Source organism: Solanum lycopersicum, chromosome 7 (assembly GCF_036512215.1).
Source record: "Solanum lycopersicum chromosome 7, SLM_r2.1".
NCBI classification, from domain to species: Eukaryota; Viridiplantae; Streptophyta; class Magnoliopsida; order Solanales; family Solanaceae; genus Solanum; species Solanum lycopersicum.
Genome location: NC_090806.1, coordinates 5,904,059 through 5,917,967, shown reverse-complemented (window position 1 = coordinate 5,917,967; position 13,909 = coordinate 5,904,059). Strand labels below are relative to the sequence as shown.

The 13,909-nt window shown below is 30.3% G+C and overlaps 1 long non-coding RNA gene across 1 annotated transcript; it reads left to right on the top strand.

Annotated features, from left to right (window-relative positions):
• Positions 1 to 7,337: 7,337 nt before the first annotated feature.
• On the top strand, positions 7,338 to 8,180 carry LOC138337270 (uncharacterized). The gene is made up of 2 exons (XR_011210851.1): positions 7,338 to 7,427; positions 7,981 to 8,180. It is a non-coding gene; the product is annotated as an uncharacterized lncRNA (long non-coding RNA).
• Positions 8,181 to 13,909: the final 5,729 nt, after the last annotated feature.

Here is a 13,909-nt window from a genome sequence, read left to right as displayed (position 1 = left end):
CACCAAACTAAAGATGAGTCATGAGAAAATAAGTCAGGATCCACTTATTTTCAGAAAAAAAAAATCCATAAAAACATTTCCATTCATACCAAAAACACCATAAAAAAACATTTCCATTCATACCAAAAACACCATAAAAAAATTGGGTACTACTTTTGTTCCATGATGCATGCTACAAGGTTGATTTAAACTTCTACTTTTAGTCCATGATTCAAAATAATTAGTTGTTTTTTCTTAAAAAGTTAAACTCGAGTAGTAAATGAATAATTTGATTTTGAGCTTGTCACATAGTTTTATGTTTAATTAAGAGAAAAATTAAGTCAAAATATTATTGTGATGATATATTTGAACTAAAATATAACAAAAGAGTTATATATAAATCGAAAATATGAGGGGGCTATATATGTTTACAAAGATTTTATTGATCAAGGTCCATTTTTCTTCTCTTTTGTTTAGTCGTAATTGATTTTGTTTTACTTGTTGAAATAAGAAACAAGGTAGGTTACTTTGAAAATAATTATTTTACTGGAATTAATATTATGAAAAATGTACTTTCAGTTTTTATTTTTAAAACTTATTAAGATATGTTGAATCCAAATAAGTAAAATAAAGTACAATGACTTAATTACAACCTTATTATAAATATGTCATTATAAGTGAAAGAACTTCTGTATTAATTTTTCTTTATGAGTCGATTATTTTTCAAAATATATGTAATTTACAATACAATATATTTGTATGATTACACACACATAGAAAAAAACATAATTAATTAAAAATATGATATTTTCTTTTATTTGACTTTAAATAAATAAAAATATTAAATAATTATTAAAAATAAAGAACATGTGGCAATATCATTAATTTTATTTTCCATTGAAATTAATGACATTTGACTATGAGTTTTGGATGTGAAAATAGTCAAAACTATAACAAAATTGGAACTAATAAATTTGACAATTTTTCACTATAGGTTAATTTACAATTTGTTTTTTGTATGTATTAAACATGAATAGTGTTGGTTGTTTTAAATGTAACTTTTTGAAGATTAAATTATATTAATTTTAGTTTTCAACATTTTTTTGGTTTCCCATTAGACCTGCTATTCAGGATTAGGAGTTCTGATTAAATATGAATTATATAATATGTAGTCCATTTGAAGATGATGCTCCAAATATATATATATATATATATATATATAGTATAAAATAAGAAAAAATAATTTTAAATGTTCGAATATTGATAAATGGACCAATGAAGGGTAACAACTAGAATAATTATAAATTAAGATTTTTTGAGATTTTATATTATTTATTAGATATATATTATTTAAAAAAATCACTAAGGTTGTGTTGATATAATAGAATATATAAATATTTATTTTATTTTTAAATGATTTTAATAATATCAATGTGAAATATTTGATAAAGAAATAATAATTTTATGATTTTTTTAACATTAATATACATAAATACGGATTGAAATAATTAAAATGAAGAATTAAAATATTATTTAAAAGAAAATATCTCACTCATATTAGATTCCTTAAAAAGTGACTGATGACCTTTTTTCTTAGAATTTATAATAGTTTTAGAACATATTTTTAAGTAACTAAACACTGAAAAATGATTTATCAAAAAACATATTTTGTTTCCTATTAAGTTCTAAAAAGAAAATAAAAAATAAGAATAAAGACAGAACTATACTTTTGTCTTGACTCAAAAAAACAAAAAAAAAATGTCAAACATAATCTGCATACTGACTTGCGGAGAATGCTATATATACATGTCTCAAAGAAAGAAAACAATCCAAATTAGAGCTTCCTTCAACTAAAAAAAGTACATTAGGCATATAAAAATGATTTTTAATCTTTTAATTTCTTAAATCTCATCGTTCAAAGTAACCCTTCCTTGATATTTTTTAAGAACAAAATTTTCAATGATAAAGAATTCAAAGAACGATTTTTATCATGATATGATTAATCAAGTTTCAGTGTTGTTGATTGATGACGATAAAGAATTTACAAATGAGATGGTTCATTTACTCGACTCTCACGAATATAGAGGTAAATATGCATTACTTCATAAAATACCTATAGAACTTAATTTTGTATTAGATTTTATTGATATGATACTAGTTATCTCGTTTTATTTTTATTTTACATAAATCACCTTATAGATCTCATTAATTTTCTAGATCTTCAATTTGTTTTTCTCATTGTCAGAACAATGTTTCTTCACTTGTTTATGTTTTTTTAACTAGTTACTAAATGACTCTTTTTGTAATTTCTTTTAGAGGTTTATCACTTTCAATTAGTTTTTTTTAGTAGAGATCAACATAATTTTTAGTGATGGTGGTAGTTTATATTAATTTTCTTATCATTAATTTCAATTTTATCATATATCTTCGAAGTGACATAATCAATACACATCCTTTAATTTTATCTACTTAATCAACTTACATATATGTGTTCTACTCTTGATTTTTTTTTTGTATAAAAAGATAAGAAAATATTCTTTTTTCAATTGATCTAGAGCAACAAAGAGTTGAAAGAGAAAATCAATTAAATTCTTCAGATATAAATTTTAATTAAGATATAGATCTTTAATTTAAACAAATTTAATTATATTCTAGAGAAATATATTATTCCATTTGTAAAGGCCCACGATAAAAACAATGTGAAGAAAGAGAAAAAAAGAAACTAATGAAAGAAAGAAACCAATGAGAGTCAATTTTACTATTATTATTATTATTATTATTATTATTATTATTATTATTATTATTATTATTATTATTATTATTGTTATTGACTTTGACATAAAAAAATGTTGTCTTGTTAGGATGTGGACAAAAAATGAGGTAGTTGTTGGTCATCTCAGCATCCCTCCTTACTCTTGTTTATGATTTTGTTCTACTCTAGAAACAATATCATATGAGACTTATATTTTCTTTGATCCGATTGTAATACTTTAGAGGCTTGTACACGTGACAACCAGGTTTTGGGGTATAATGTAAGTTGATAGTAAATTTTCCGAATTTTGATTGTAATAGTTGAGTTTTAGGCTTACTTGTCTTGGTGGGATAAGACGAGTGCCATCACGCCCATTTTTGGGTCGTGACAAAATGGTATCAGAGCCCCAGGTTCATAGGTCTCACGTGTGTACAAGTCGAGTCTAAATAGAGTCTCGATGATCGGTACGGAGACGTCTGTACCTATCTTCGAGAGGCTGTAGTGACTTTTAGAAAATATCTTCACTTCTTGGATCTCTATTGTGCGTACTTGGTCCCATTTTGATTCTTATCGCTTCACTCCATTCGCTCTCATTTATGTGATGACTCGTGCGTAGTTCCTTTTGTGAAATATTGACATGTCGTGTATTGGTTTGATGTTAGATCTGGTATTAAGGTGGAAATGATATACTTATGAAACGAATGCGTGATCATATTTGAAAGAGTTGAGTAAGGTTAGTTATCATTGTAAAATAATAATAATAAATATAGTACTTATCTGGTATAAGCAAAATATGGAGTGGTTCAACAATTAGAAGTTAAATGTTTGAAGAATTGACTAGATAATAAATAGTGTAATACAATTGATATAGTTGTCATACCATTAATGGGTTGCTTAGCAAATGATGTTGCACCAATTCAGGTCAGAATCCCTTCTGTGGTTTCACATATTGAGTGTATACCAAAGAAAGTCATGATACGACTATTACAATGGTACTGATGGGTACTTGGTTAGAATTATGGAGTGTGTTACTTTTGATATTGACCTTGCTTACGAAAGAATACATATAGCTTGGGTTAGATACAAAACTAATCTGGTAATATTTTATAACTATTTGATGGATAAAGTGTGTGACCTATTTGGAAATGATCTTCTCAATAGATATGATATGTTCTAGTGGTGGATGTAATGAATTTCACGATGTGTTACTAGTGGTACATGAAAACGGACATGTTGATTGTTAAGTGCAAATATTAACTACTTAAGGAGTTATCTATGGTATACATGCTCATATGATAAGATTTGGTGTTGAACTCATATTTGAGAACCCAACTAGCTTGTTGGTACGGGTGGATGTGTTAAACATTATTTATAAGGAAGCTTTGAGTAGTGGATCTTTGGTATGATATTGATATGTTCAGATTGTGAAATGTATTTTATGAATTTTTAAATGAGTGGTGATTTCATCGTAATGTCTAAGAAATTGGATCAATATTGAATGACAAGCATATGGGTAAAGGAAGTCCTAAAGAGTATACTTATGTGAAGACAATTAAGAGTTTTAGTAAGGAAGTGCAGATAAAAGTGGGTTAGTTCTTTGGATTGGATTGGTATAACTGGGTTTAAGGATTCATATTGATGAAATAGTTGACTTCGTGGTGATAACAAGAGCTAACTAAGCATGATGGTAATAGGAGTTTGTGATGGATTGCGATTGAGACTAAATCATAAAATAAGAATTGAGGGTTAAACGAGTTTTTATGGTAATAACGATTTGCGAGCATCTAAGGTTGTGGTTTTTCACTATTTGATGAACAATGTAGTTGTATGAAAAGTTGTATGATGTGTTGAAAATTTCGCTTGAATAGAATTGAAAGAAGCTAGAGTCATAAATGGAAAAGAATTAGTGCGAAGTATTTTAGTCATTGGAAAGAGACAATCGAGAAAAAGGATATTTACTATAATTATAAAGGACAAAGATATATCTTTAGAGAGTTGAGAATTTAGTTCAAGGATACGCGATTTCATCTGTTTCATTTTGATTATGGTAATAGTGTCATACGTTCATTAGATTGATAAAAAAAAATTAATATAGATATTGGGTAAGAATTGAGAAAGAATCCTACACAGTTCGACTCGAGTGTGGTGATAAGTTCTTTTATAGTTTCGATTTGGTAACGGGTACCATTGGATTTTTAAGCAAAGGATATTATAAGGTCGCTAGAGAGGCGATATATGGTAAGCTATGATACATATATTTATAAAAAAAATTCAGATGTGAGCTAATATTGATAGACAATGGAATTGTATTACATGGTTGGGATCAAAACTTCAAATTTACGTGGTGAGTTTAGATTTTTGATAGTGTATCTTGTCAAGGAATGAATTGGTAAGGTAAGAAATGGTTTATCACATTGAGTATGAAGTATATAGAAGGACTTAAAATTTGAGTAGTACATTTGGTTACTTTTGATTGTTGTACCTAAGGTTTCCCATATTGCTGGTAAAAAATATAAGGCTAGTAAATGAGTTAGCAAAAAGGAAAAAAAATTATGGTGTATTGAAGAGTTAAAGTTATTTGAAATTTTCGTCATGGAAAGATTTTGAGAAAGGCAAAGGAACAATAAGACCTCTCGTACAAACACTGTATTCAGAGGTGATTGTTGTAGTGATTTCGCCTTTGAGTTTAGATATGACTATGAGATGTGACTATGGGTTTATTATTAACTTTTCTAAATATTAAGTTTTGGTTGGGTTACAATAAATGACGTGTGGAAGATTATATATGGTTATGTCGAGGTAGATTGTTCAGAATGTGATAGGTAACAAATGGATGTTAAATAGTGTGGACCTACAATTTTACATGGTTAATGAGGATCGGGGAGGATTAAAAGTACTTTGTTGATGAGACAAAATAGATTGTTATAATATGTTACATAGGCATATGATGATGAGTAGAGGTTATGAGATTATAGTATACATAAATATTGGAGTGATCAAGGGTTTCTTGGAGTTATTGTATGAGGTAAATGATGGTGGTTGAAAATGGTATGTGAAAGTTTAGGTGAAGTTGACATTAAGTGTGACTTATATCTATTATGGGACGCTTAAATGGAAAGATAAGAAACCATGGTTCAAAGTCTTGGAGACTACAATGTGCTTGCTAAGGAGAATGTGATACTAATGACTGTGTGAAAGGAAAGTAAATGGTTGGTGTGGTTATGATATTTGTTAATATTAATAGTGTTGGCTTTGATGGAGTACTGTGAGAAGTATGCAGGGTTTGGCAAATCCAACATGTGTAAAATTGTAATGGAGATCAGACTGGTTGATTTTGGGTGGAAAAAAAAATTAAATAAAAAATAAATAAATAAATTGAGGGATGTAGTCAGATGAATGAAAATATTGATATGCGAATTATGGAGAAAGTATCTAGTGTTATTCGACCTTGATTCCGTATATTCTTAAGTTGAACACCTACTTCGTTTCGGACATGATTTGGAGTATGATTCATTGCATATGCCCACGTTTTTTTTTACATCTATGGGTGAATTCGTAGTGGTGGATCGGATGTACCGATCCTCTTATGTCTTCTTGATAGGGTAGGATCCTTGGTTAGACTTGTTCACTTCAGTTATGAAATGTTTGATGTTGTTTAAAAAATTAGAAATATATCACTATTTTTATATGCACAACCTTGCTTATGGGAACTTACAAAAGAGCTTTCATGAATAGTTATGGTTATCCGACAGTATTGTAAAAGGTTCTGCATCCTAGCGTGTACCATTTGTAGGGTGCTTACTTTATCTTGTTCTTATTTGGATTATGTATGTTTTGATTCTCCCTTGATGGATACTCGAAGTCTAAAGATCAGATTTTTATAACTTAAACTTGTAAAAAGATTGTGTTCTGAAAAGGGAATCGTTATAAGATGTGTGATGGTTTGTGCACTAAGAGTATGTGATGATTGGTTCAGGTTCACTTTTGGTTGTAGCTAGTATCAATAGAACGTTATCTTTGCTATGTGAGAACAGATTTGTCATGATTATTGTGTTATGGTCCGAGGGGTTTCAGTTTAGATTCGGTTCATGGGTTATATTGTAGCTTGACAATCACTACTGATATGTAGATCTGTCAAATTCTCTGTAGTTCAACTCTTGGTAGTTGGTCTTGATAGAATGGTGTTAAAGATAAGCTTTCATGGAGAGATGAACAACGACTCTGGAAGATCATGCATGATTTTTGATAACGTCAATAATTCTTCCTTCTCCTATTTTATGTTCGAGGACGAACATGATTTTTAGTGGTGGATAATGTAATGACCTCTTAGTCGTTTTAGAAATTCCAACTATTATTTTTATATTAACCTTTTTAGTAGATTTTATAAATAATTTATATGACTTGTAACAATGAGTGACATGATTTTAGATTTAATAAAAGATTATTTTATTGCAAAAAAAAAAAAAATTAAAAAAAAAGAAAAAGGAAAATAATTAAATGAATAAATAAATAAAATAAAATAAAAAGAAAAAGGGGCAAAGTGCCCTAAAGTGTCACAAAAGCCGCACGGCTTATGATAAAGAAAAAAAAAGAAGAACGATTTGAAAAAAAAATGCAGAGAAGAAAAGAAAAGAAAGGGAGAAAAGAAAAGGGAAAAGGAGGAGAAAAATCAATATTTTCATCTCAAGGCGTCAAGGTAATTATTTTCATCCTTTCTATAAAGTTTTTATGTAATTAGAAGTAGATTTTTAGACTAAAACGTGTATAATTTACACCAATATGTAAAACTAATTTTTAATTTTGTGTATATGCATATGTTATTTAGCATAAATTTTACCTTAGTCATTAAGTAATTATGACCAATTGTTGATGATCATGAAACAATTATTGGGAAGGGAGGTAAATAGACATGCAAGAAGCCTTCCGTATAAAAGTATTTCATGAAATATCTTTATTTTGGTGTTCAAATATGGGTGATATAAATTGGGATCAATTTGAGATCCTTTTAATAGTATTCATATTACCATTTAAGTTTTGATATATTAATATATATAATTAAGTATTAGGTATATGGTATTAAGTGAATGTCCTAAGATTTATGATATTGAAAAGAAATTAAAATTTAATCCTAATCTTGAAACTTTAGAAATTTTATTATAAATTTGGATGAGTTTTGGGTCTAAGCTAGAGATATAGCAATATTAATGTTGTTAGTTTCAAAATCATATCGTGGTTATTTATTTGAATAGATTTTATTGGTTTGGAAGTCAACAAAAAGAGGAAGGCTCAAGTTTTGGAGTCATTGTTCGACTATTTGAGGCAAGTGGATTTCTAAACTCTTGTTAAGTGTATGGAATGCGTGTATTTCCTTGTGATATATGTTTGGGAGTAACGGGATTGGTGATGGGTTGACTTGTCCACATTGATTAATTCTAATGATGAAATAAAAGGGATAACAAAAGGCGATGTGATTAATTATTTATGTGTGATGTGTTGAGAAAAGTTTGATGGCTTGTTGAATCATTGTTGATGTGATTTCATGTTTGTGTGGTTGGGAACTGTGCAATGTTATGAAAATGGTCATCTCCTCATTATTTGTGTGAACATGTCATTGCATTATTCTGAGACATGGTTGTGAAAGTGTTATGTGCATTGAGAAAGAATGATAACTTAAAGAGGATGTACCATTTCGAGGGACGTATCGCGCGCCGCGATGGATACTATATTTCGAGGGACGTATCGCGCGCTGTGATGGATACTATATTTCGAGGGACGTATCGCGCGCCGCGATGGTTACTGTTATCGAGGGTCGTGTCGTGCGCCGCGACAGATGCATGGACAGATATGTCCCCCATGGGTCCCGGACTGAGAGACAGCGGGTGTATATCACTAGGTCAGACATGCATCATTATACTTGACATTGCATTCCATTACATTGCACATACTTATCATTAGTGAACTTGATATTGTGTTTTGCTGATCTAGTGATTGCCTTTTTGCGAAACTTGTTTTTGTTGAATACTGAGCTTGTTATTGAGGATATATAATTTGTTGAAGTGTTGTTGTTGAGGATATGTAATTTGTTGAAGTGTGTTATTGAGGATATGTAAATTTTTGGAAGTGTTGCTATTGAGGATATCTAATTTGTTTAAGTGTTGATGTTGAGGATATATAATTTGTTAAAGTGTTGTTGTGGAGGATATGTAATTTGTTAAAGTGTTGTTGTGGAGGATATGTAATTTGTCTAAATGTTTTTGTTGAGTTACGTTCTATGTAAACTGTGAGTTGTTAGGTTGGGTTGATGTTTATGCAGGTTGTAGTTGTGGAGGTTCGGTTGGGGGTGGTAGGAGTACCCGTATTTCATCCCCTTAACTTGTGTTTAGAGGTTTACTTGCTGAGTACCGTGTGGTTTGGTACTCACCCCTTGCTTCTACAAATTTTTGTAGGTTACTAGCCCGGACTTTTATGATATATTCTCTTCTTTTCCAAGGCTTCCTGGAGATTTTGTGAGGTAGTTGTTGGTCATCTCAGCATCCCTCCTTACTCTTGTTTATGATTTTGTTCTACTCTAGAAACAATATCATATGAGACTTATATTTTCTTTGATCCGATTGTAATACTTTAGAGGCTTGTACACGTGACAACTAGGTTTTGGGGTATAATGTAAGTTGATAGTAAATTTTCCGCATTTTGATTGTAATAGTTGAGTTTTAGGCTTACTTGTCTTGGTGGGATAAGACGAGTGCCATCACGCCCATTTTTGGGTCGTGACAGAAAGAGAGGTATAAAAACTAACTAAACATGAAAAGAGTCAAAACAATGCTACTAAGGTTATTATTCGACAAAAGACTCGCATTATATGGATAACGGAGCTTCATGACAAATTTTAAAAAGTTGTGAACAAACTTAATGATGGCATACTTCACAATTATTTATTACTTTATACCTATAGTCGTGGTCAACTTACTTGGAATTAAGACACTCAGACTAATAGTTGTATTTAATACATTTTTCTTATTTTATTTAGGGATATATATCAAGTTAAAGTGAATTTTCATTGTTATGAATTGTTTTCCAGGATGTTTCCAAGTGATATTCTTGAGAAAATGAATGTACCTGATCTGACTCTGTATCAAGTCACTAGTCATTTGTAGGTACACTTTACAAATTTTCTTAGATTTTCTAAACAGTGAATTATATTTGTAATATTTGTGTGTATTTGGTAAAAGGAAAAATCAAGAAGATCTTTTTACGGAAAAAGTTGGAAAGTCATTTTTCATAAAAATAAGACTTTATATAACTTTAGCCAATGAATATTTTGACATTAATATAAACTTTTATTGTTAAAACATTTATCGAAAAAATATTCAACTCAATAATATCATTATCTATCTTTAATTTATATCTTTTTTAAAAGATATTTATTGTTAATCTATAATATCAAATACCAAAAATATTTTTTATTGAAAATAATGACTTCTTCCTTAAAACAAACACAGCTCAAATTAGTTCAAATGATAAAAATGTCAATTTTGCCGAAAATACTATAATTATAAATCCACCAAATGAGTATCTATATATCAACAATTGTGAAACTATCTGTTGGTTTTGGTTTTTCTGTTTGAGACCTAGAAGATTTTTTTTAGTAGTAAATATTTCTTTTTATAGTAATATTCATAGTTATTAACCAAAAAAAAGTTCTTGTTATCTTTTTGAGCTAAGAAATTTTTGTGGTCATGCAAATCAAGAAAAAACTTTTTCTTAGCTAAATCAATATATTATTCAATCTATTTACATATCCTGCTTAATACATATGTCAATTTGCTATTTTATCTTCTTTTTTTAATACTTAACAGAAATATCGTAATATTACTTCGAAAGTTTCAAGAAAGAGAAAATATATTTGTCATTTATCAGGTTAATTAAGATCTCAAGTGGTTCTGGTAGCCTTGTAATATTTGAGACGACGTATCATCCAAATCTACGACAATAAGAAACCCAAAGAGGTTCAAAAACTCAATTTTTACCATATAATAATATGTTTCTATATAAGAGAGTTCAACTTTGCAGGAGTCCTACCACCTACAACTTCAAGTTGATTCCCAATACCTCAACCCATACGATACCCCACTTTTATCACCGGCCAAAAATAACAATGTTGTTGGGCTACAACAACAAAAAGGACCTTTATGGGGATCGCAAGGATCAAATATTGAGAGCACGAATTATATACCCGGACTAAAGTTTAACAATGGGATTCATCGTGCTCTAAATGACTGTCTTGGATGTAGCAACATATGTTGTTGTTCATCATGTATTCCAAAGATACTTAAATCAAAACTTTGAAAAACTTGGTAAGAAAAATCAAAGTTTAAAGAGCATTTTAAAAACTAGAAAATTAAAATTAGTAGAGAAAATAGAATAAAAAACAGATTAGAAACAATAAACAAAATACTTTTCTTAAAGAAGAAAATCGAGCCCACTAAATGCACCGTGTTCCCTTAAGGATATTATTCCCTTCAAGTCCCCGAAGTTAATGAAATATATCCTCCCAGTATAGAATGAACTTAGTCAATGGTGTATCGATATCTAAAATCACAATGTCAGCGAACCACTCGATGACAGTAAAGTACACTTAAAATACTAGATTTAGTAATAGTAGAAGAAGTCAAGAAAATTCATTTTTTTTTAAATAAGAAAAAACCCCTAAATTTATAGAAAACAAAGGTTAGTGTGAAAATGTTCTTGTTGTGCCTTACCGGAAAGGTACCTAACCCTTTGGATTAATCACAATCTTCGGAAGGGTCACAATCTTTCATAAAAAGCACAACTTTTCATAAAAGTAATAATTTTCATAAAAAAGTCACAACACTTCATAAAAGTCGCAATTTTTCATAAAATTCACAACTCTTCATAAAAATCACAACTCTTCACTTTCCATTCACACCTCTATAACCCAAGAATCTTCAACATGAATGAGGAATGACATAAAGACAAAGAAATGGATAACTATGTGTACTATAGAAGCAAGAATTGATTGAATCTGGATAAGTATGTTTCCCCTTGAATTTTTATAATGAACATATGCCATATATACTCGGTCAATCAATTGATATGATATCTTTGAACATTTGAGCATTGGTGTATGCCTAGACAACCATATGTCACACAATTAACTCTTTACCATTTATGATTCTTACGGTTGTGTTCGTTTCAGCCATGAACACATCCTGGTTGTATGAGTGTATGGAGAATAGGCTTTTGACAATAATTCTCTTTGAAGCGGCATACACTTCACACTCACACAAGTAATTTTTAACGGCGTTATCGCGTAGATACACTTTTTGGTCAAATATGCCAAACTTCACAAATTATTAAAACCATTAAGCTTTATTAACTCATTAAAAAAATGTTGTATCCCTGTTTTGAGCATTGTCTTCATCATGAGACTGGATTGAGTTGGTTGACAATGTCAAACCGTCAGTCACAACTTTGTTTTTCTCCTTGAATCTAACTGTTGCAATCTCCAGTCACTACTAAAAAAAGGGCAAAGAGACCTAGAAAAGGAGACCTCAAAAATAGGTCTATAATAAGAGACCTCATGAGGTCGCTATTTGTATCAATAATTTTTTAATTTTTTTAAAGTAGGAGAGACCTCGATAGGTCAATTTCACGAATTTATTTTTTCCTATAGGTGACTTATTTTAATTCTTTAATTTTTAGGCTGATTCCCATAAAATTAGAGACCTTATGAGGTCTCTACTTGTTAAATTAAAAATAATAATTTAGTTTAATTAAAGAAATAATATATGAGAGACTTCGTGAGGTCTCTTAAAACAAAAATATGAAAACCCTAGTCAAATTTATCTCTCTCTTACTCGTCTCTCTCTCTCTCTCTCATTGTCCTTTCTCCTTTAATCAGACGCGGCTCCTTTCATCGCCCTCTCTCCGCCTTCATCTTCTCCATTTCAAGACGCGAAGTTGGGCCGCGCGCCTCCGTCTCCGCCTTCATCTTCTTCTAACAGGAAAGTCGGGCCGCCTCCATCTCCGCCATTTGCAGTCGGGCCTCAGCAGCTGGAGGTCGCGCCGCCTCCATCTCCGTTGGGTCGTGCTGCAGCATCAGTGGGTCGGCACCTCCCATCCCTTTGACTAGGGGTGGGCATTCGGTAATTCGGTTTGGTTTCAGTTTTTTTCGGTTTTCGGTTCTTGTAAATTGTGTACTGAACATCGAACTGAAATAATTCGGTTCGGTTCGGTTTTTATTATTTCGATTCGATTTTATTATTTCAGTTTTTTTAATGGACCTGCTTGGTTGGGCTTTTAAAATTTACAAATCTTTTTGTTTAATTTTTCAGCTTAATGGGCTAAAAATAGTTACATCAAAAAGTGCCTTTTACTTTTTAATTTTTTATTTTAAATTATAATATTTATTATTTAACATTAATAATTAATATAGGAATAATGCCCAAGTACCCCCTCAACCTATGCCCGAAATCTCAGAGACACACTTATATTATACTAAGGTCCTATTACCCCCCTGAACTTATTTTATTAATAATTTTTTACCCCTTTTCGACCTACGTGGCACTATCTTGTGGGCCCAACGATGGTTGACTTTTTTTTCAAACTAGTGCCACGTAGGCTAAAAGGGGGTAGAAAATTACTTATAAAATAAGTTCAGGGGGGTAATAGGACCTTAGTATAGTATAAGTGTGTCTCTGAGATTTCGGGCATAGGTTGAGGGGGTATGTGTGCATTATCCCATTAATATAATATAAATATTATTATAATATAATATATTTCGGTAAACCAAAATATCGAATAACACAAAATTACATACCAAAAATCGAATCGAAATACCAAAAAATACAAAAACATATACCGAATACCTAACCGAAAACCGAAAAATCAAAACTGAAATACCAAAAAAATTTGGTTTGGTATAGTATTTCAGTTTTCCGGTGTTTATGCTCAGCCCTACCTTTGACTCTTGGTGAACTTTTTGAATGAAATAGTTGATTTTCGTAATTCTAAATGTTTAAAATAATTTAAAAGTAGTAAGTTGATTGAATGTTACCCTGTTGTATCAGTGCCGACATTAGTAATTTGATCATTCCCAATGTGATTATCTTTGAAATTTTAAAAAGAATTTGTGTCAAATAGACATGTTTTCGTACT